The 24,864-nt window shown below is 36.9% G+C and overlaps 1 protein-coding gene and 1 long non-coding RNA gene across 3 annotated transcripts in view; one reads left to right on the top strand and one right to left on the bottom strand.

Moving 5' to 3' along the window:
* Window positions 1-24,864, top strand: part of THSD7B (thrombospondin type 1 domain containing 7B) — a 545,795-nt gene that overhangs the window by 348,931 nt on the left and 172,000 nt on the right. The gene's annotated exons all lie outside the window — the stretch shown is intronic.
* Window positions 8,348-23,770, bottom strand: LOC148133174 (uncharacterized). Of its 2 annotated transcripts, XR_015746548.1 has the most exons (6): window positions 23,703-23,770; window positions 23,554-23,593; window positions 16,363-16,479; window positions 15,060-15,113; window positions 14,094-14,212; window positions 8,348-9,393 (listed from the first exon to the last, which is right to left on the bottom strand). It is a non-coding gene; the product is annotated as an uncharacterized LOC148133174 (long non-coding RNA). The 2 variants fall into 2 exon arrangements; XR_015746547.1 differs by lacking the exon at window positions 23,703-23,770 and having other exon boundaries at window positions 23,554-23,606.

Here is a 24,864-nt window from a genome sequence, read left to right as displayed (position 1 = left end):
AAGATTTCTTTTTATCTGCCCATGTCTCGGTATCATTGCCATGTTCCTCAAGTTTATTCCTTCTGCCCATTACAAGTGCAAGAAAAATGCTAACACAGCACATTGACCCTGGGTGTCAGACTCCACAGGCTGAAAATAATCCCGTTTTACAATGAAAGTTGCTGTCCTGACTATCTCTCCAGATTCTGTTCATTAAGTGTCAGGGCTTCAACCCATTAGTTCCTGGTTATCAATGAGTCACCCTGAATAGATGACAACCGATTAACATAATAACAGCAACATTGTCAACTTGCCACTCTTATCATCACTCTAAAAGCTTGAACGTGAACTTTTACCGGTGCTTGTTAGATCTACTTTTCACTTGTTCTACCAGTCCTCCTAATGGCTCACCTAATGTTTTTGTCAAGTTTCCAAGTGATGAAATCCATTTTAAAAAGAAAAGCACAAAGTCCATCTTCCAAGACAATTTATTTTATTTAGGAAAGCATCAAATTGGCAAAGTCCATGGTCATTCCGGATCTGACACAACCCAGAATTACCCCACATATTAGAAGTTAGAAACAACCCCCCCACACCAAAGTAACATTGTCCAATAGAAGTAATTCAACGTTGCTTGATGTTATAAATCTCCACCTCCAGTGCCTAGGCATGGACAGCTCAGGTTCCCATGGAAAGAATGATCACCTAGCCTAAACAACTCTGTCTCCACTCCTCCCCACTTAGGAATGTGGCAAGCCCGAAACCCTTCCCCCATGACTGCCAAAGAGAAAGTAAGAAAAAAAATATATATATTAAGCCTAATTAAAATGGCTACACATATGTCAATACTGGGCTTGACAGTTTTATATCTCTGAGGTAGTTCCAAAGTTTGCCAGCAGGAACGAGCTGCTTGTGAGCTATCCGATCAAACACCTGCATCATTTCTTGATACCAGAGTCCAACATGTACTCAACAAAGATGCCCACTAGAGCACTGGCAAAATATCCAAGTGCCCACTATAATTTATCTAACAGGCCCACCCACTCTGTGAAAGTTTCAAGCTGTGAAAGCCACAAGGAAGGATCTGTTCCTGGCCATGCAGCCAGTCTGATATCCTCTTTATCCTGCTCACATATTGGCTTTGATCAGAAGCAAAGATTAAACAAAGCACATATCCATTAAATGAACTCCAAATTACTTGGCTAAGCCCAGATGCTTCCACAGTAAAAGAAAGATTTCATTAAAATGGCAATGCGTACACAAGCATTTCAAGTGCAAATTCTGCCCCCCCTCTCCAGTTCTTGTGTGTGCCTTGATACAAGTACAAAAAGAGCAGAGTTTATGTTGCAGCATTGTGTTGTGTGTTTTGCTCTTTGTCCTCCCTGGAGAGGCCCATGGAAACATCTATGGTCATGAACTCCTGCAACTTCCAAGATCCCATGATCTCATGGCACAGAGTTTGAAGTTCCTAAGCACCCAACGGTGGGAGGATCTTAATATCAATATCCTGGCAGGATCTAAGATAGTAGGTCTTAAATTGTTTTATCTGATTACTCCCTTTTTCGACAGTCTCAAATAATGTCATTACTCCCCAACTTCTCAAAATCAGACTCTCTTGTTTTATACATTTGTTTTGGCACTGGAAGTCCAAAATGAATCCTCAGCTCACAAACAAGCAAACACAAATTGCTCCATTATCCTCAGGATATGCCCCAATCACCCCCAATTTAGGAACTCTTGGCCTGGAATGGGACAACTCACCACAGCCAACTCACCATGGCTAACTTGCTTAGGAATAATTTGTCATGTCTAACTTGCCACAGGACAAATTAACAATTTTAATTTAATTATTTAAAACAAATAAATATTTTATTTTTTGTCATTCACATTTCATTCTGTCTCTCCTTTTGCATCCTTTCTTTAATGCTTCTATTCCACCATTTCTTTGATGTTAGTGTAGCAGCGAATTGTCCCGCGGCGAGTTAACCATGCTGAGATGTCCCTCTGTGAGTTGGCCATGGTGACTTGGCCATGGTGAGTTGGCCATGATGAGTTAGCCGTGGTGAATTGTCATAGATCCCTCAGGAAGAGCTCCTGCCAGGTAACAAAGTAGCCAATACATGCAAAGGATAATTATCACAGAAACAAAATATTGTAAGGAAAGAGGATCACAGTGGATGTTAATCACATCACAGTAATCTAGATATCAACGGTTACAATTTTGGCTTTTGTGATGAGCAGCAGCAAAAGTACAGTCTAGGATCCCTAGAAAAGTGTGTACTAACAAACTGTGTAACTAAACAAATATTTCAGGATAATGCTAAAAACTAGAGCATAAAGTTATACCCAAAATTAGATTCCAGAAATATGAAGGTGACTGCATGTGTTGAAACATCATTCCCAGATTTATTTCCCTTCCTATTTACTATATGATTTGTCGGTGGTGATTTATTTTCCCAATAGATACATAAGCTACGTTATGAAAACTTTAAACTGTCTAATAAGACTTAAAGGTTTAAGATTTGCTGTCTTCAAAATAAAATAAACCAGAATCCCAAAACAAATACTCTTAAATTTTCCAATGTGATGTTTCAACATTTTCCTTTGTGATTTGCACTTTTTGTGAAAAAGGAGTAGTTAATGGATATTTATTGGAGAGAAAAATACATGAGCAATTTATATTTGATAAATCAATGCTTTATTTTTTATTTTTTACTTTAGTGGCAATCTCACACAGGGTAGGTATATGGCATACAAAGAACTTCAGAATTGTTTTGAGCTCTCCAATAGAAGATTTGAGAAAAAACACGATACCATAGCCATGGCATTTTAAAAAAAAAATCACCTACATTTAGGGCAGGGGAATGCTAATTAAGCATTTAAGATCTATTGTACATAAGGAAGACAAAATCTATAATATTCTCTCTCCCTAATTGTCATGTGGGGCAGGCAGCAAGGTTGGAAACAGTACCCAAGAATACATAAGAGGTGCTGTGTGGATCAAGCTGTATGCATGGGGTGGTGCAAGTCAAGAAGATTGCATGGTGAAGTCACAGTAGTGTGTACAAAGTGCTGTACCGGTCAGGCCCATTTGAAGCATCTTGATTCCAAACTTGTTGTCTTATGATGCACCATTTTTCCCAGTAAAAGGTCATGACAATGAGAGTTTTAGTAGTATATAGATACTTCGGTAAAATATGGTATCCAATATACCAGTTTGTTTATTTAATGTGGGATTTATATCCTCACTCAAAACTGGGGTCTTAGCCCAAGAGCTCAAGAGGTTGTACCTATCGCTCCCGCAACCATTTTTCTCCCTGCAATACTCACCCTTTGTGATAGGTTGAGATGAGATAGGAGAAAGTGACTGGGCTTAGTCACTAAATGATCTTTCTTGGCTTAGAATAGATCCTTGGATCTCCCTGATCTCGTCTGAAACTGTAATCACTATCCCAGAGATGGGGTTGTTATGTTTTTTGGGGGGGAAACATCTTTAACTTGAAAGCGAGCTATTATTTTCTATGAAAGCCTAGCGTGTGAAAGTTAACTGGAAAGAATAGGTCATCGTTTTCTAAAAAGGAATGAAAGACATTTTCTTCCCTGGTTTAATAGCAAAGTTTTAAACAGCAGATGAATGTGTGTGCATTCTATTTTATAGATCTTACAGTAACACTTCCAACATTTTGGTAGGACGGGCAAGCTAATCTAATGCATTGGGAACTGTTTGGAGCGTAGATGTTGGTCTCCATCCAACAGAACATTTAGCACTGCCTGTTCGTTTGTCTGTTTGTTTGTATTGGAAGCTGGGCAGGCTGCCTTCCGCTTTCATTGCAAATGGAATAAAGCCACCCTGCTAATACAATTATTAGAAATAAATTAGTGTTACTCATCACAGTTGTTTAATGTTGTGTTAAACATTATGCATATTCTTATTTGCACATTATAGGAGTTTGAAAACATAAGGAGACAGAAAACTATTTAGGCCCTAGAGTGCGATGTTTTGTTTTGCTTTCTGGTCTCTTCTTTTCATATCAAATGCTTAGTACTCCTTTTGCTTTAAATTAAATTAAAATTCCTTATAGATGCCACAGTTGGCGAAGGATTTGCAGGACAACCATACTTACGTCTGCTAAGAAATAAGAGGATTTCACTTAAGGGGAAGTATAGAATGTTCCTCCAAGGGTTGAATATATTGTAACAAGACCCAAATAATATGTGTGCTACTTTCCACTACTTAAGGGAATTGTGCTTACCAGTATTTAAATAGACCCCCTATACATTTAGGCTTTAAATTTGCTCCTTTGGACTTTGTGTAATTGCTATTATTTATTCATATAAGTCATCATGTATACACAAAATTGTTCTATGAAACTACAGTGTGTAATTTAGGCGTTCTGTTAAATGCTGAAATTAACAAATGTATTATGAAATTCTAAAGAGTAATATAATTTAACATTTTGTTCATTAGGACTATTTTGTAATTATGGTACTCATTTCCCTGTGTGTCATTACTATATACCAACTTTATAATTATTTTTCATGTTTATTATGCATGTAGATAAATTTATTAATTTGAAGTGGATTGCTATAAAATGCTGTCCCAGATGTAAATCTAGGGCTTGTTTACAGTTCATTCTTTAGTTCTGCAACATGAAATAATACCCATGTAGACATGGGTAAATATTATAAGGGGAACTAAAACTTGACAAATCCATAAAGATCATAGCATAATTCAAATCTCAGCTAGAGAATTATAACCATGATGATTTGACTATAATGTTACGATGGATAAATTGCATGGTATATAAATGTTAATTGCTCTTCTTTAAAAGAATGTTTTATAGATAAATATTGTGATATCTACCTATAATGGAAAAATGTTATGCATAAAAATGAAGCTACTTAATCCAGTCCATTAGGTGCTCTGTACGAGGACTGAACTGACAGCGGCAATCTGTCACTTCAGTCTTCTGATTACTTTGAAATATTCTTACTGACATCAGTGGAATTGTTGCATGAGAACGAAAAATCTACCTGCCTGAAAGGTTAATTAATTAAAATGCCAGCCTCGGCATCATGTTTTATTTTGAAGAAAGCTACCAGGGCTTTCCCTACCCCGATAGTATCAATAGGAAGTAAAAGATGGCTGCTTAAAATCCCATCCTTTGTTCAACCGCCCAGAGGAAAATAAAATGTTAAAAATCAACATAAGGAACCAAGAGGGAGTTAGGCAGAGGGCATCTTTATCATTTTGCCTTTGATAAATTGATATCATGTGATTGACCACACTCATATTGGCCAGTTTTTGAACCTTCTCATTACAACCAAGCTGTGAAAGTGCCCATAGTATGCTCTAAGAATTCCAGTTATACCTTCTAGCTAACTATTATTGTGTTTTAAATTTATATTATAGCCTGGTAATTTGGGGACAATTATTTAAAGGTAGCATTAAGACCATTAAAATAGTGACTGTGTCTCTGAAGATATTATAGTTCTCCCTATTATAGTTGGAATTCAGAAATATATATCAACATTAATTTGGAATGTGGTAAAAAATCTAGAGGATATGATTCTGCATCTGTAAGTTTCAAAAGAGACAATTTAAGCTCTGCTATTCATCAGTCACTCTTGCTCACCTAGTAACCTTATTCCATTTAAATGTGTATTTTTGCATTATCAGTGCCACCCCTTCCAAGCCAAGTCTTCCCGGTGGTTTCAAATAAAATCATCAATTAAAATTCTGAATAATTAAAATACACAAAACAACACAATAATTAAAAATGTATAATAAAATGATAAAGCAATAAAATAATAAAAGCCACTGTCCAAATAATTAAAAATTTGCTGAGCAGCATATATATTTAACAACCATACATCAATTGATTAAAAGGTCTTAGATAATGAAAGTCCCCTGCTTCACACTGAAAACATTAAAATAGAGTTGGCACCAGGCATATATCAATGAGACAAGCTATCCAAAATTGGGGGTCAATGCTAAAAAGACAAAGTTGATGCATTTGAAATCTTAAGATGTGATAAAAACATATTGGAGAAAATTTTTGTAAATAAAGGCCAGTATGTTAGTTGGGACTGGAATTAACTTGGGAACCAGCAAATTTTTGGGCTATCTTCAAGGGTATCCCTCTTCCATTTAACAGATAGTTTTCCATTGATGTTGTGGTATAAGTGGCACTTTCCACAAGTACCTTTGCATGGTAAAAGATGTTCAAAGGTTGCACTGTGGGAAAATGCCTATATTTCTATACTGAACATACTCAAGGCTCCTTCATGATTTTCTGTTCTATTTCTACAGTTTATACTCTTTCCCAGTAATTGGTGTATAGATCTTTATGTTTTTAGTTAATGGAGTCTAAGCAGTGTGTGTGTGTGTGTGTGTGTGTGTGTGTGTGTGTATGCGCGTGTGCGTGCATGCGTGTGCAAAAAGCAAAAATTAATTGAAAGAGGAAGCTTATCAGATATAGCCACAATCTCCTTGATACACATAATAAAATTTGATTGTAAGGTTCTTCCATGTTATGAAGGATATTTGTTGGCCATGACTTCCCATTCACATTTGAAACTATTTTGTTGAGCCAAATGGGAAATTCTTGGAAGTTTGATATTCAGCCAAACCAGCCATCAATAGACACCTAGAGATAAACCATATTTGTATACTACTCAAATGATAAGAGATGATAACAAAGCTAAGGAGGAAACAAAAAGACCAGAACACATCCTCTCCAGCAGCCAAAATCCAGTTAAACTGATTAACACCAGAGATTCAGAAAGCAATACCCTAATCAAGGATCTACCAAGGAGAAAACCACAACCTCACCTATACTGGCAGGGCCAGCTACTGTATATAAACAGGAAGCAAACCCTACATTCTCTGGCCCTGATAATTTATTTTTATTTTATTTTAGGAAATTTATATTGCCGCCTCTTTGCACATGACCACTCAAGGCGGCTTACAGGAATATAAAAACCTCTCTATATAAAACAATAAAACTAATAAAAGACTAATCATATAATATAATAAAATAAAATAACTCCCGCCCCATCGACAACACATCACACAAGCCATTTAATGGGCTCTATCCCGCTCTGCGTTCTCCGGGCCTGCTGGCAGAACCAGGTCTTCAGCACCTTCCAAAAGAGTGTTAAAGTGGGAGCCATTCTAATCTCTGGGGGAATGATTTTCCAGAGAGAGGGAGCTACCACAAAGGCCCTTCTGGCTCCCACCAGGAGTATCTCCCTCGAGGATGGGACTCGCAACATTTCTTGCCTCCCCGCTTTGGTGGGTTGGGTAGATGTAACTGACAAGAGTTACCTAGTTGGATAATGAAATGTCTGCAAGCAAAGAATCATGCTCAGGAAGCACCAAGGGCTATACTGTGCAACCATGAATTATATGTTTATAAATTATGTTTATTCTAGTGCAATTGCCAAGAGAGTCTCCTTCTTGGCTAGAAAGAAATGAAGATATTTCAACCAATCAGTGCTGAGCTAATGGCTAACAATTGAGATCAAACAAAACTCATACATTTCTCCGCTGCTTGTAAATTGGATTTCTCCCTTTTCTTAAAATCTAGAGCAAGAGCATGCTGTGACCTGGCATGTTTTCCAACAGCTACATTTGGTCCAAGTTCAGGCATAGTTAATATGTTCTGTCAACAGATCTGAATTCTTAGAAATCTACTAATTCTTGCAGTTTTGGAGAACTAAATTATGTGTGTTAAGTGCAATATTAAGCATAGGTCTGTAATAAAGCCTGAATAGTTCATTTTTCCCCTGCAGCCATCACAGCATTAGATGTTGTCAAATCAGCCTTGTGAAGTGATTGAATTCTCTGAGTTTTCATAGAGTTTCATCAATGAAGCTCTAGAGACAAAGAACTTTTCAGCAAAAATAACGATAGACCTTTTAGATTTCATCACTTCCAAAAGAACTCCCGCCTCGTTCAACATCAAAGGAACTCCTGAGGTGATAAATAATTGATGAAACCAATATGCTAGAAATTAATAAGCTAAATTTAATGGTCATATATCTAACTATCATTGAGAAACTTATTATTTTTTATGTGCATCCAGGGCAGGTGTTAGCCCTGGGGAAACATGTAAGAAATAATGGCATGCTATGCTTTAGCTATACACTCAGGTTGCCAAACAGCTAAGACACTCACTTTTAACAGTCTAGCATTACAACTACTTCATCTGCAATTCTTCTAAGAATAAATTCAGTCACAGTGTTCAAATTTCTGACATTATATTTGGATTAATTAATTGGACTGTTTTTAAGAGCCAGAGGTGAGAAACAGGAAAAAGTTATTTATCCTTCTTGAAAGTCAAACACATGAAGCCTTATTGTACATTGGTCAACTCTTTGTTTAATGTAATTACGCTAGAATCTAACATAAAAATGGTATGACATTTTGACGGCAGATAATGTTTCCCCTATAAAAAATCAGGCATCTAAGCTGGCGTGAAGCTGGAAAGAAACTTGCCCCCTGAATTTGAGAGAGAAACTCTCAGGACCTTTGCAAACCACAAGTATGTCAGCCAAAGCAAAATAAGTGCTTATTAAGGGAGCAGTCAAATTTTTATGTAGGGTAGAGAAACAAATGATTACCTGCATTCAGTATATGTCAGAAAGCAGCCAATCAAACAGTAAAAGACATTAATGTGCAATAAGGGCTTTATTTTGCTAGACCCTTAAAGTCTGTGGCATTTCTTCCTCACACTGATTTTCTTCCTTTAATCAGGGGCTTCAGAGCATCCTCCTTGTATGGTTGTTGAAAGGGCTAGCTTTTGTACATTAAAGGAAATGGCTTTGGCTCAGAGGAAAAAAAACATGTTTTACAAAACTTCAAAAAGAGGTATGGATGCCGGGCTAAGGTGCTAATATCATCTTTATTAAAAAGCTAATAATAAAGCCTAAAATGTGCACATTTAGTCAGTGTGAATAGTATCCATAAAATATATCCATTACTTCTTGAAAAATGAAAAATAAACAGTCCAAAGTAATGGGCCTTGTTTTGTTCTGTACTCCCACTTCAGGGATGCAATTGCATCTTTCCAAAGGCCATTCTGGGCCATCTCATTTGCTCTCTGTTTTTCCTCTAATTTCAGCATATTATTTCGCAGCTGGTTTCATTGGCCTGCTTTCCTGTGTCAAAATGAATAGGGGCTGTGACTAAATCCACTATATTAGGCATTAATCCATTCTGATCCAACCCAGGAAGGTTTGTCAGATTTCGTCTGCTTTTGCTCGACAGACCAAAGTCTCAGCCATGCTGATTGCTATGTGTAGAGTCAAGTAAATAACGTTCGACTCCACAATCAAGAGCTTCTCTGAAATTCTTGCTTCTGCAAGTGTTTTCTAAACCTTCTTCTCTTTCATCAACCTCCATGAGAACTGGTTAAAAAAGAAGAGCACATATTGCCCACATATTTTTTTCCAAATGTACAGTTGTAGCATGACTGTTCATTCTAATGCAAAGTTATGGTATGCGTAATAAACGACTGAATCTTGTTTAAGCCCTAGCCTGCACGAAAAAATTATAAATGGAGTGTTAGCTGATGTACTGCCCATTTCAAGAAAAAAATGTTCACATCTGGCTTTTCAGATCAACTCAAACCCTGCCCACTTTCTTTCTGTTGTGGTCATAAACAAACGAGAAGCATCTACTTCTCTGCTAATGGATTTACTGTTGTGTTATATGCAGACCAAACTATTATAGTTTTTTTTTTAAAGGAACCATGGTTTATATCAGCAGTAGGATCCTACTACCAGTTTGGTGATCGCGCGTGGGCAGCTTTCCCCACACCAGCTGAGGCCTGCAGCGCCAATCAGCTAAGAGGATAAAGAAAAGCACAGGGGCAGATGGGAGGGCCGATTCTGCGCTTTTCTCTTCTTTCTCCCCTCAGGTGATAGTGGGAGGCTTTTTTAACTACCAGTTCGGCTTGGTTTGAGGTTAGCTACTTTCAATTTTTCATCGTTAGGATTAATCGTAACTCTGTCCATTTTGGATGGCATCACAGTCTGCAGTTCATCTAAAACAGAAGGAAAAGTTTCCAAAAGTTCATACTGAAGAAAAGAGCCCCCCACAAGCCCACAGAAGCTGATTTATATAATGCTGAGCATTACTTCAAAATTTAGTATTGCTTCAAAACGAGGCCAATATTTCTTTTATCAACTGAAAACTGATGAGTTTCTTCTTTTAAATCTTAACATTTTATGGGACCCAGGGAGAATACCTTTTCTGCGATGTCTCCCTTTCTCTGGAATGATCTCTGTGTTTCCCAACTAATATATATCAGGCCTCAACTCTACTCACTGTTAGGAAAGCTGTTAAGCAAGCCTTTCCCTCCAGGCATTAAGGACTAGTTGAATGGAAATCCCTTTTGGGTTTTTTTTTGCAGTTCCTATGTTATGTTCATAAATTGTATATATTTTAATGTTACATGGTTGATTTGCTGCTTGTTTGTTTTTTATTATTATATACCACGCAAAGTCACATTGTTTGAATTGGGTGGCCTTCTAAAACCAAGTAATAAATAAACAAAGAATAAAACTGAGGAGCCAGCAGAATATACTCTGAAGGAAACAAAAAGATCAAAGCACTTCCTTACCAGCAATCAACATCTACACGAGCAGAGATTAATACCAAGATTAACACAAGATCAATACTCAAATAAACAATACCTCAATCGTGGACCTACCAACATAGACAAATAAGCTAACAGTAAATAACAGCCTAACCAAGGAACAAGAACCAAGAACAGCCCCATCAACACTGACAGGACAAGCCACTTGTATAGCAGGACAACCTAGCTGTTCGAAAGCATGTAAAAAAATGCAAGTAGAAAAATAGGAACCACTTTGGTGGAAAGGTAACAGTGTTCCGTGCGCCTTCAGCGTTTAGTCATGCCAGCCACTTGACCACAGAGACGTCTTTGGACAGCGCTGGCTCTTCAGCTTTGTAATGGAGATGAGCACTGCCCCCTAGAGTTGGAAATGACTAGCACGCATGTGTGAGGGGAACCTTTATCTTTTAATCCCATACCGATTCTGATAAAAACAAAACAAAACAGATAATTAAGAGCCAGGATATATGTGAGGCTAGTACAGAGGATTGTATTCAAAATAGGTTAAATCTCTTGGCATAAGATGATACAAATCAAAGAATTGGAGAGTAGGTGATAGTTATGGATATTACATGAGAAATACCTAAGCAAGGAAGATTAAAACTAAAAGGGGAAAAAGAAGAGTGACAAGACATCAAAGCTTTTCACAGTTAGATTTGCTTGATTAATTGAAAAAAGTTGGAGATTTACACCAGATCAATAAGAAATATGTCCATTAAAGACAAGTTCCATTATATACACAATTTGCAAGAGCTATTACCGTACCTCACTCATCTTCAAATGCTAGCAGTACACAGGCTACATTTAATAAGGAAGGAAAATAAAATCCATTTAGTTGAAGAAACTGCTCTTTTAATTTGACAATCAAGGGAAGGAAAGAAAAGAAAAAATCATATTATATTTCATTCCCTTTTTAATTGTTCTTTTTTGAATCTCCTTAGATTTCTTTTTTCAAGTATATATCTCCTTTGATTCAAATAGCTGTCCTAGGCAATTTCCCCCCTCCCTTTTTTTTTAATGGCAGCAGTTTAGCATCAAGCAAGTGCATAATAGATAAAAAATGTCTTTGGAGATCCAAACTTTTCCAGAGGATGAAAAGCTTATTAAAGGAGCGAATGAGGCACCATGTCTCTTGCCAACTGTGAAGTTCCTCTAGCTGTTCCTCACTTAACTTTGTGTCAGAGAAAAACTATCCTTCCTATGTTTAAGTATTCTGCAGTTTTCATAGCAGGGTTCAGACTTTCCATAATTATGTGTAGACAACATGAATGTAGTCTGAGAAGAAGCATGACGGCTGTAGTTGTGCTGAGAACCCCATATGGATGATTTAGATGCAAAGCATGTGAATTAGAATGGGAGCTATAGTGTGCTGCAGCTGCCCCCCCCCCCCAAAAAAAAAAACCAGCACAATTCTAGGGTGCATTAACAGAGGTATAGAATGAAATGTGAAGTGTTAATACCACTTTATGATGCCTTGGTAAGGCCACACTTGGAATGCTGCATCCAGTTTTAATTGCCACGATGTAAAAAAGATGTTGAGACTCTAGAAAGAGTGCAGAAATGAGCAACGAAGATGATTGGGGGACTGGAAGTTAAAACATATAAAGAACGGCTGCTGGAACTGGGTATGTCTAGTCTAATGAAAAGAAGGACTAGGGAGTGACATGATAGCTGTGTTCCAATATCTAAGGGGCTGCCACAAAGAAGAGGGAATCAAGCTATTCCCCAAAACACCTGAGGGAATGTCAAGAAACAATGGGTGGAAACTAAGCAAGGAGAGAAGCAACCTAGAACTAACAAGAAATTTCGTGACAGTTAGAACAATTAATCAGTGGAACAACTTGCTTCCAGAAGTTGTGAATACTCCAACACTGAAAGTTTTTAAGAAGAGATTGGACAACAATTTGTCTGAAATGGTATAGGGCAGGGGTGTCAAACTTGTGGCATGATGTATTGCAACTTTTTTCCTCTTCGCTAAAGCGGGGGAAGGCATAGCCAGCGGGTGAGGAACCGGTCTGTGGGCTGTGAGTTTAACACCCCTGGTATAGGGTTTCCTGCCTAAGCAGTGGGTTTGACTAGAGCAGAAGTCTCCAAACTTGGCAGCTTTAAGACTTGGGGACTTCAACTCCCAGAATTCCTCAGCCAGCCATTCTGGCTGGAGAATTCTGGGAGTTGAAGTCCCCAAGTCTTAAAGTTGCCAAGTTTGGGGACCTCTGGACTAGAAGACCTCCAAGATCCTTTCCGACTCTTATTCTATATTCCAAATAGCATCTGGAAATGCTGCAGATGCTTTATTGTTCTTGGCATATATATTTTTTTACCAATTCTGGAAAGAAGCACTCTGCGTAGTAATGTGTAGGTCAGGGTTCTCCACCTTGGCAACTTTAAGACTTGTGGACTTCAACTCCCAGAATTCCTCAGCCAGCTTTGCTGGCTGAGGAATTCTGGGAGCTGAAGTCCACAAGTCTTAAAGTTGCCAAGGTTGGAGACCCTGGTGTAGGTAACTGAGAATTGTGTGGTTTCAACCAGCTCATGTGTATTTTAGATGTGTGGAGAAGTATGGCCAAATCCCGTTTTCCTAGTAGAACTTTACAGGTACTTCTCAACTTGCAGCCACTCATTCAGTGACCTTTGAAATTATGGCAACTCTCCGGTCAGCAAAGGGATTTAGGACCAGTCCCTGAAGTTACAGCTGTTGCAGCACTCCCACTGTTACATAATCAGAATGCAAGTCCTTGGCAGCCTGCTCATTCTTAAGATTGCTTCAACTCACCCCCATTCACCAATTTGCCCTTCTTCCATGTCACCTTGGGAATCTTCCCAATGACTTTTATCTAAGTCCAGATGATGTTCTCCTCCATTTCCTTATTCTGTGTTTCCTTTATTATTTTATCAGCAGGGGACTCAACTTATCATTTCTGTTGGGGCGATATAATAACCTTGTCTTGCAGGATTAAATACATTTGTGTGCGTATGTGCGCACATGTCTAAGTGAGCTCCAATGGGAGCAATTGGATAGATAGATATACTATTTGTTAGTATATACTGTAGTTGCTATAGAGAAAAGGGCCTGATATTTTCCTTTCTATAAAATGATCTGCAGCCTAAATTGGGAGAATGAGTGAATTATTGTTTCTAATCAGGCAACGTAATGGATTTTAGGTGTTACGTTCCGTAATTGCTTTTTGTATTGCAAACACCGATTTCCAAATTTTTTTAAAAAAATGATCAATAGCATATACCCATTTTTTCCTCCTACTTCACCATCCCTCTCCGTCTGTCTTCTCTCATAGAAGGTAGAAAATATCTATTGTATGATCTTACCCTTTATAAAAGAAACAAAGAAATCATGTTTTCTCAGTAGCTTTGTTCCTTTCTCTGATCAAACCATAATATTTGAATTGTCTCAAAATAAACAGTAAAACATAAGCATTACTTTCAATCTTTGCATTGGGTTTTTTCTCTTACCTTTGAGAATTTCCTTCTCCTCACAATTGTATAAAACAGCATCCCTCCAATGACTTGTGCTAAAAGTCAAGGACATTCCAGCATGAGAATGAAGTTTTGTATGGGAATTGCCTACTTTGCTATGGAGAATACAATAAAATAAAATGAACCGATACGGTACCCATGTCTAAAGTGGTTGGATTTGTTTCAGTTGAATCTAGTTAAAGCATGTTTGTACTGAACGTATTTTTCTGTTTAAAAAGTGTCCTCCATAGTAAATCTTCCTATAGAAAGTTTTGCAATACAACACAACAAATCAAATTAATCTAACAAGTTAATTTGAAGAGAAAAACACACACTTTTTGGCTGTTGACTCTTTTGGACTTTAGATTGACCTGTTCTCCTCACCCCTCTTCCCCCCAATGTTTTATTTTTGGGAGAATACATATTTCTAAAAACTGAAAAGAAGCAAACAGTTGGGTTTTAATTCATTTGGATAAAGGAACCTTACAAACAGAAATTATTATTTCTAGATACCACATCTCATTCATGCAAAGTTCTCCCACAAAATTACTTCTACTGCAGTTAATGAAATGTTCCATATGGCTAGGTAACCTTGAGTATATGAATCCTTAATTCATAAATTTCATCATTTTTTCCCCTCTAAGATGTTTCCAGTAGGCAAAGCTAAGCTTGATTTGCTTCAAAACATAATTTAGCAGTATTCTAATATTGCTGGCAGTACAGGTCGCCATTGAGGGCAAATATCGACATATTTCATCACCATTTTAAAAGTACATTTAATATACTTTTGTATCATATATAATATAGTGTATTTTCTGTTATTATGTGCAATTCATTCAGTGAGTTTATTCAGTGAGCACCCTTTCAGATTCTGCACTTAAGTCTTTCCATGCCGGAAATTTTCAGCTTACCTTTGGATGCAGCTGAGTTTCTCTTAGCTTCAAACAGTATCTTAAAACTTACCTACTGTGAAATCAAATCTGCAAACCATTCAGATTAAGGCAATCTTGAATAAGACTGAATAAGAATAAAAAAGAGAACACCAGATTGTTCCAAATTTGTTAAGCAGTTGCTCCTTATGTTACTGACCTTTAATTTTGCTCGTCACCCATAATCTAGCGACAAAAATTATAACCCACAAGCATTCATGGCATGTTTTTCATGGTTTTTAGTTAAGCTTTTATGATTTAGATACCTGCTTTCCACCTTAATTATCTACCCAATTTTAGCGTGCCCTCACTAATCATCTAGCAAGTGTGGTTCATAAATTTGCTGAAAGTGCCTTAGAAAACATTTTACCCGAAGAATACATTATTTTTTTATTGAGGCCTATAAAGAAGCAAGCCTTGTGTAGTATTTTGATGACACAGTAATTTTGCCCACTCCTTACGTTGGTCTGCTGTATAAAATTCGCTGCTCCAGTTCTGGCTTTAAAAAATCAAGATTAAAAGAAATCCTCACTTGACCTTCAGTAATTCATTGCTGTGTGTTCCCTTCTTGACAAATGTTCTTCAGTTATATTTCTTTGACATTGCTCTCCTTGGACACTACAACCAAATCAACCTTCTCTTTATTGTGCCTTTGCGCTTTCTCTATGACTGGAACATTAGATGCTGCTTGTGATGATCACACATCCTTTCCGCTTCCCTGTGACTCCACTGACTTCATAGAGATTTGAAAGAAGATGCATCTTTGGTGGGGGTGTTTTGGCGAGCATACACAAGAATCAGAGAGAGAGAGAGAAAGACTCTAATAGCAGGGAACTTGATAGTTATGTGTTATTTGAAATGGTGTTGGAAATGAAATTTGTCCACTTTCTGAAACATTCAACGGACCACTTATAGCCCCCTTAAGATTTAAATTTCTAGGAGAAACTAAGCAAAAACAAATTAAGAATATTTTTTGTTTGTGTTTGGAGCAATACACGAGCACACAATAGATACAAACTCAAGGTAAACCGCACCAAACTCAATTGCAGGAAATACGACTTCACAACAGAGTGGTCAATGCCTGGAATGCACTACCTGACTCTGTGGTTTCTTCCCCAAACCCCAAAAACTTTAACCTTCCACTGTAGACTATTGACCTTACCCCATTCCTACGAGGTCTGTAAGGGGCGTGCACAAGCGCATCAACGTTCCTACCACTCTTGTCCTAATGTTCCCTTTTATTCGTATCCATTTCATGTATTAATAATCATGTTTATACTTATATCCGTTATCTAATACATGCTTGACAAATAAATAATAAAATAATAATAAATAACCTTTGTGGCAAACAATGTACTATCCCATTGTCAGTCTGGGAGAGAAGTGTTCTGGTTTTCTGGTCTCTCTTGGAGTTTGCCTTGAGGATCCAAATCTGGTTTTAAAGTAAGCAACCACTAGAAGGAAAACAAAGTGATAACGCCAAAAGATTCAGTGCATGAATTGGGTAAAATAGCATAATAGATTATTCATCAGGCTCGTGGAATACGTGTCATGGTAAAAATAACATACAGCTAGCTTTCGATTTACAACCACAAAATTGCTAAGTGAGACAATTAAGTGAGCGTCGCCCCATTTTACGACCTATCTTGCCACCGTTGTTAAGTGGATCACAACAGTTGTTAAATCAGTAATGCGATTATTAAGTGAATCTGGCTTCCCCGTTGATTTTGCTTGTGAGAAGGTTGCAAAAGGGGATCACATGAACCCAGGTTTGTGTAACCATCATAAATATGAGCCAGCTGCCAAGTGGCTGGTCACATGATGCAATTCTAAGTTGCATTAACAGAGGGATACAATCGAGATCAAGTGAGGTACTAATACCACTCTATAAAGCCTTAGTAAGACCACACCTAGAGTACTGCATCCAGTTTTGGTCACCACATTATAAAAAAGATGTTAAGACTCTAGAAAAAGTTCAGAGAAGAGCAACCAGGATGATTAGGGGACTGGAGGCTAAAACATACAACGAACAGTTGCAGAAACTGGGCTTGGCTAGTCTAGTAAAGAGAAGGACCAGGGGAGACATGATAGCAGTCTTCCAATATTTGAGGGGCTGCCACAGGGAGGAAGGGGTCAAGCTATTTTCTGAAGCACCTGAAGGCCAGACATGGAATAATGGGTGGAAACTGAACAAGGAGAGATTTAACCTGGAAATAAGGAGAAACTTTCTGACAGTGAGAACAATCAACCAGTGGAACAGCTTGCCCTCAGAAGTTGTGGGAGTCACTTGAGACCTTCAAGAAGAGATTGGACTGCCATTTGTCAAAAATGGTGTTGGGTCTCCTGCTTGGGTGGGGGGGGGGTTGGACTAGATGACCTATAAGGTCCCTTCCAACTCTGATTATCTGTTATGTGTTATTTGAACATGGGGATTCTAGAGTGGTTGTAAGTGTGAAAAATGGCCACAAGTCACTTTTCATAAGTCACAGTCACTAAACAAATGGTTATAAGTCAAGGACTACCTGTATAGCATTGGTTAGGAGTAAGATTACTAACCAGGACTTCACATGGGACATATCTCACCAGTCTTAAAGTTAACGTAGTGGCCATGGGACCATTTCTAGGTATAATTAGATACTTTATCTTGCTCGTTGACCAGCAAATTCTAACTATAATTATTAGTACCAGGTTTCAATTTTACATGAATTAAATGGCTTTAGAAGATTACAGTATCCAAGAACTGGGCAGTGGGGACTTCATCTGTATTCTTCAATTTTTTTTGTCTGTTTTTAAATATATGTCCACTCTTTCCCTTATCCTACCACTTATTGAACGGCACAGGCCATTAAGAGAGAAGATCTTATCTTTTTTTTGTTTTTATTAAGATGAATCTCTAATGCTCTTTCCAGGGTGAATCTTTGTACATTGAATGTGCCAGGAAGGGTTTTTATTGACATATTTTTTTTAATATGGTTAGCTATGAGGAGTCTTTGGTGCTCTCTGAGCTTGGTGGTTTTCTTGCAAACATTTCATTACCCAAACTAGGTAACGTCATCAGTGCTAATGACTGATGATACTACCTAGTTTGGGTAATGAAGCATCTTCAAGAAAACAACTAAGGCTCAGAGAGTAGCAAGGGCCCCTCATTTCAACCCCGAACTACAAATATTCTCTGTTATGGATATAGTTAGCTATGTTTTATGTTGGAGCTCAAGTTTTGTATTTATTAAAAGATTTACATACTACCACCTGTCATGCTATTAGGTCCTTATTGGTCACATATGCATTTACAAGTTATGCATAATAATCTATCATAATTCTTTGTTACATGGATTGACTCCTCCTTTGACCGTTTAACTTAATTTTTCCTTGTCATGTAAAATTCTTAAGCCACAAATTGATGGTAGAACACAAATATTTAGGGAAATCTGGTTATGGGTTGCGCGCAGCTGTGCATGGGCTTCTGAGTAAAACAGCTGCTCTTTGCTGTATATCTGATACTTAAATTTTCAAACTTCAGTGCTCCCTTTCAAAAGGAGCATGCTTGAGGAATTCTAATAGCTGCTCAAAGCTTTACATTGTTTTTTTTCCCATTAAATTTTATTTCCTAAGCAAGGCCTTCCAGGATGAAAAATAAAATGGGATCTGGTTGGATAATTGGTCCTGTTGCTTTGTCAGTTCCTGCGGTTACCTATCCCTTTTGATCTTTTCTGCAGTAGAAATGTCTAGCAAAAACACCCGAAGTAAAGACTTTAATTATTAGCATTTCATAAACAAGGTTAAAAAAAAATACGTCCATCAGCAGAATCTTTTAGTTGTCTAATCAGTTTCCATATTAATTGTTTTCTAATTGCAGATTTAGGTTGACTGGACTTGTGTCTTTCCCAGAATGCAATAAACATGTCATTACCTTATTGGGTATTTTATTATTATTTTATTTATTATTTTATAAAATGTACATTTCTGTTATTGTATTGAGATGCTGCCTCTCTCTCTCTTTTCTTTCTCCTCTTTTTATTTGAATCACTCATGTAGCCTTTTCCCACCCCACTGCTAATGGGACAGAACCTACTTCATTGCCAGGATATAAAACGTTTTATTGCTGCTCTTCAGGCTTACTCTGTTTTGAAATTAATCATTTGCATGCGCACCTATGGGTAATAAAATGGGTTATTTTGCAGTTATGAATGAATAAATAAATAGTGAATTTAACATTTCCTCTTATATAGCAATCTTAATATTATTTTCTCTTCTATTACCTTTATGCTTTTAACAGTATTTCCATATTTGGGGGGAGGGGGGAAGAAATTTAATTTTATCCAAAACATATGATAAGCCATTACTTTGGCAGTATAGAAGGAATGTATAAAGCAAAAAAAAAAGTAAAATCACAGTCATATGTACAGACACAAACATTGTATGGTCAAGTGTATTTGAATTCTTTCATAGCTTATTTGCAATATAGATAAAATGGGGAAATTTTGCCAAGTTCTATTACAGTAGTCAGAAATCTATGTGCTTCTTGAGTGTTCTTTGCTTTCTTAGTCATACCCAGAGCCCATGCTGTTGAAATCTGACAGCCAAAGCTAGTAATCAGATTGCCTGCTAAGTTTCATCTCTCAGCTCAACTCAGCTCAGCTCAACTCATGTCAGACAGATTAAAAACATCAATAAAACTTAACACTGGGAAGATGAGGTGGTGGGAATGGCCAAAAATTAAAGTCCTGCTAACTCTGGAGATATAGTTATATCACTACAGTTCACATGGTTACAAACACATTGTTCATTCTTGTTTTTATAGATAGGAATTATTGATATGGTGTTAGATGAGAACATTATGATAAAGTATTTGAATATTATCATGATGCAAGACTGAGTATACTGCCATAATCTCACCCTATAAAAAGACACCAAACCAGAGTTTCCTACAATCTCATATCTGTCTTGACCATAACACTAAAAGTCATTCCTCAGTCCAAAAATAAAACTAAGATTAATAAGCAAACAATACATCTTACTAAATAATGTTTGAGATTACTGAATTCTAGGTCAGTCAAACAATAAATAGTCAGCACTTTATGGGGAATGTAGCTGAAGGAATAATTGAAGTTTGTATACCAAGTAATCAAACAAAAAGCAGTTAACAATCTATGAGAATTTAGTACATTTACTATAATTACAGAAAGGCATGAACGTCAAGAAATAGCACATACAATTAAAAGATACAAAGATGAAGCAGAGGTTGAGAGCAGCAGGAGAAATGGGATCAGGTTTCAAGAAATGATGGAATGTTCAGCTATAGTAGAAACCAGAAAAAGAAAAAAAAGAGACTCTTAACATAACAAAATTTAGAAGTGTTTTTGCCTCTGTAATAGTTTTACTCCATTATGAGATGTAAATGAATACATTACAAAATACAGGTGTTAGCTGAGTACAGTGGTATTTATGCAAACTACAAATGTGATGTTTTTGATAAGCAAATTCTTTGAAGATAAGGAAGAAAAAAATTATATCATTCTTAAATATAGTTTCAAAAATGTTTTTTTTTACAACTGTACAATCAAAGCTAAGAATGGCACTGCTAGGCAATTGTTAAATACAAAATTATTTCATAATATGAAAAAAAGTTTGTATATTTAGCTCAGTGCTTAATATTAAGGACTCCACTGTATGGTTATTTATCTTTGTTTATAAATATTGAGGAAAAACAAGGCAAAAAGTCAAAATGGAACTGCTTGGAAAAATAGATATTTTTGTTTAATGTCTTTTGAAGTTTTCCACCCAGGGGGGAAATATATAAGATGCAGCATTCACAACACACCTGCTGTAAGAGGAACCAGCTTTTGTATTAGTACCATTTCACATGGCATGGAGAATGGCATTAAATATTTCTGGATTGGAGAGGGAGAGGAAGAAAGCTTGAGATAGATCTCCATGCCTGTGTTTTAGCTTGCAGATACTCAGGTTTTTCTGGAACTGGGGACTAGAATCAGAAAGAGATGTGCAAAGGGAAAAGGTTGGGCCCGGTGACTTTCAGGCCCTGAAAGTTACCAAAAATTAATGGCCTGGAAAAAGTTGTCTGCTTTTGATTAATAATAGAGGCTCCAAGGAAGAAATGGTGAATTATTGCACATACCTATTGCTGTGAACAAGTAGGGCCATTCAGATCGTGGGAAGGAATCATGTTCCAGAGGGCAAGTTATTATGAGTAACCAACTTTATATTCCTTCCTTTGACTTTTAATAATCTTGATCTTTGGGCCCTTCAAATAATGTTCTAGAACTTAATGGTTTTTCATTTTTTTCTATGTTCCTTCTCACAAATTTCTTCAACAAGCTTCTTTGGTAAATCCTACATAGGAAAATTATCCAGGGTGCTCTCTTGGTTTGTTATTTGTATATCCCTTTAAATATTAACAGATCAGCCAGTTTCTTTTGAATACCCAGTGTATCATTTTTACCCATATCAAACGTGTGGCCTGTCATTTTTAAATCCACTTTCAGATCAGTCCCAGTCTCGTCCAATAAAACTTGTTTCTCTGCTATAAATAGTTTATCTGTACCAGCAGATACTCTTCAAATTAACTACTGGATCTATCATTCAAAAATATCCTTCGATATTTCCAATGTTAAAATCCTTTGCATTAATAAGTCAAATCTAAATGTTCTGTAATTTTAAGTTTTAGGTCCTGTTAGTGCCTGTAGTTTCCAATCTTAAAAATCCCACCCTTTCATGTTTTTGTAAAAGAATTAAAATCAAAAGTATTTTCCCCACCCCCAGAAAGAATTCTTATGAATAATTCAAAAACCTTATTTCAGATCCACCGATAACTTTCTAAAATCAAAGTTGTAATCACCAGTGGTGGGATTCAATTTTTTTTACCACCGGTTCTCTGGGCGTGGCTTGGGGATGTACTTTGTGTGTGCTTCGTGCATGCGCAGAGGGTCTGCTACTAACCTCCTGCAATCCTGTACTCTCCCTGTGTCTTCAACAGCTGATGTGCAGCAATCCACTGTGCCGCGCAAAGCAGCTGAAGTTGAAAGGCAGGAATTAAAGGTCAGTATAGAACCGGGGCGGGTGGGAGGGCCCAATAGCTGATCGTCGGAGCAAACTGGTTTGCTCACAGATGATCGTTGAAGTTACCGATTCGGCCAAACTGGGATAAACTGGTAGAATACCACCAGTGGTAATAACCTTTTTGCTGTTTATTAAAAATATTTTTTTAAAAAAATCCTTAAATTAGTATTCAAAACTTCTTCAGCTAACGATTGAAGAAAATATTGATTTGTCAATCCGAAGTTTCATAATAGCTGAAAGCAACTAACAATAATTTTCCAAAAGTGATTAGACACAGAAGTATGCGAACCCACTGTTCTTGTTAAGGTGCTGATCATGGTTTGAACAAGAGGCTTATTCCCTTGACTCCTAGAGCTCTGAATCTGATGATGTAAAGCTATTCAACACCACAGACAATACTACTACACTCCAAAAAAGACCTCGACTATGTATCAGAATGGTCAATCAAATGGCAACTTCAAATCTCAACAAATAAATGCTCTGTCTTAAATATTGGCAAAAAAAATCAGAAAATAAAATACAGGCTGAATAGTCAAGACCTTGTTGATGATCCAAATTCTGTCAAGGATCTTGGAGTACTCATCTCTAATTATCTAGTGCTAGAGCCCACTGTAACTACATGGCCAAAAAGGCATTAAGAGTTGTTATTCTAATCCTGTGTAGCTTCTTCTCTAGTAATATTACACTACTAACTAGAGCATACAAAACATTTGCTAGACCTATGCTTGAATACAGCTCATCAGTCTGGAACCCTTATCACGTATCTGATATTAACACAATTGAAAAAGTCCAGAAATATTTCACAAGAAGAGTTCTCCACTCCTCTACTCATTGCAGAATACCTTATGCCACCAGACTTGAAACTCTAGACCTAGAAACCTAGAACTACGCCGCCTCCGGTCCGATCTAAATATAGTATATAAAATCATACATTGCAATGTCCTACTTGCAAATGAATACTTCAGCTTCAATCATAACAATACAAGAGCACACAATAGATACAAACTCAAGGTTAATTGCACCAAACTTGACTGCAGAAAATACGACTTCAGCAACAGAGTAGTCAATGTTTGGAATACTCTACCTGACTCTGTGGTTTCTTCCCCAAACCCCAAAAACTTTAACCTTAGACTGTCTACTATTGACCTCACCCCCTTCCTAAGAGGCCTGTAGGGGCCTTGCATAAGCGCACCCACGTGCCTATCGTCCCTGTCCCGTTGTTTTTTTATTTTTCTTATAAGTATCTATCTCATGTATTCAAAACTATATTTATTCTCATACCTGTATCTTGTAAGCGATTGACAAATCAAATAAATACTAAAATACTAAAAACTCACCAGAGAAAATTGAGTTGCAGTCTCCTCATGAAGAACAACTATGTGGAGCACTTGTAAGTCATCTCAAGTTTTCTCCTTGTCCAAAAAGGAATTACAAAGAACTGGTTTACTTACTGGCTCTTTATTCTGTTGTGGTCTAGCTCCGTTTTCAGTTCTTTATTTGTTCCCGGGAAGTCCAAAATAAACATATTATTTTTGTGTGATTAAATTTAGCAGCAGGAGGATAGGAACCTGAATATATTTTATAAACTGTAATAACACACCACGATCCTTACCTGAGTAGCATATGATGATGCCTCTGTTTCTTCTACATTATTATTTTTTGGGGGGGAGGGGGGGTTTACAGTAATACAAAGGAACAAAATCTGTAGAGGGAATCCCCTTATCTTTGTTCTCTTCTTCCCCTTTTATCTTAGAGCAGAAGAAAAAGGGAAAAAGCAAGTTAAAATAGTGCAGCTACTAACTTCTGAAGAGAATATGTTGCCCCTAATAATAAGCAAAATATTACCATAAGATCAGTAGATCTAATTGCAGGCTCCTCTCCTCTTAAGAACCAAAGTGTTCAATAGATTCCTCTATTGGCAATCAGACTTGGTGTTCTTGAAGGTAAAAGAAGCAAAATCCCTTCTGTATTGTAGTGAAGATTAAAGTTTTGGAGTCTAATATAAGATACTCACCTCCCAGCATCTTTCCATCCTCAGCCTGTTGATTATGTTTCTTTTTTTCAAGTGACTTCACTGTGCTCTGCCTCTGAAGTATAATTCTGATAAACTATCATATTGTTTGGTAGTATAAAAAAAGTTTCAGGATGGTTTGAAAACAAGATGATTTTAACATGGCATCTTTTATTTAAAAAAATGTGTGATATAGCAGAGACAGGGTTTGTTCTTAACTTTGTTAAAAGCTCTGCAGGGAACTTTCACATTTGGTAACTTTGCAACACAGCTAATTTCCATTTTCTTTCTCTCTAAACTTTTCACAATTTTCTTCTCTTATTCCCCCCTCCCCTGTTTTCAATCAATTCCAAAGTCAAGTTTCACTTTAAATATCTCTAGTTTTTTCCATATAAACCAGAAATATACTGAATTTTAGATATAATTGAAAATAATATTTATTTTTATTTTTACTCTTCAGAGTCAACTTACTTAAGAGGCGCTGTTGGCATTATCAGAGGCCAGATTAATGGGACATTATATATTAATTTGCAGTGAGGCTATAAACTGCATCTGCTAACTGCTATTAAATATCAAACAGCTGTTTTTCACCCATATAAAGAAACGTGCTTTGGCTAAATGCGCTTTTGATTCTAAATATATAACACCTCTCTATAAAACACTTAACTAATATATTAACTAATATATTAGTTAATATATTAGGACAAGTAAATTAATTGTCCCAGATTTTGCATGTATTATATTTCTTAAT

This window comes from Notechis scutatus, chromosome 1 (genome assembly GCF_049901735.1).
Source record: "Notechis scutatus isolate UNSWTSFEM ecotype Mainland chromosome 1, rNotScu1.2, whole genome shotgun sequence".
In the NCBI taxonomy this organism is placed as follows: Eukaryota; Metazoa; Chordata; class Lepidosauria; order Squamata; family Elapidae; genus Notechis; species Notechis scutatus.
This window is presented reverse-complemented; position numbering and strand designations above follow the sequence as displayed.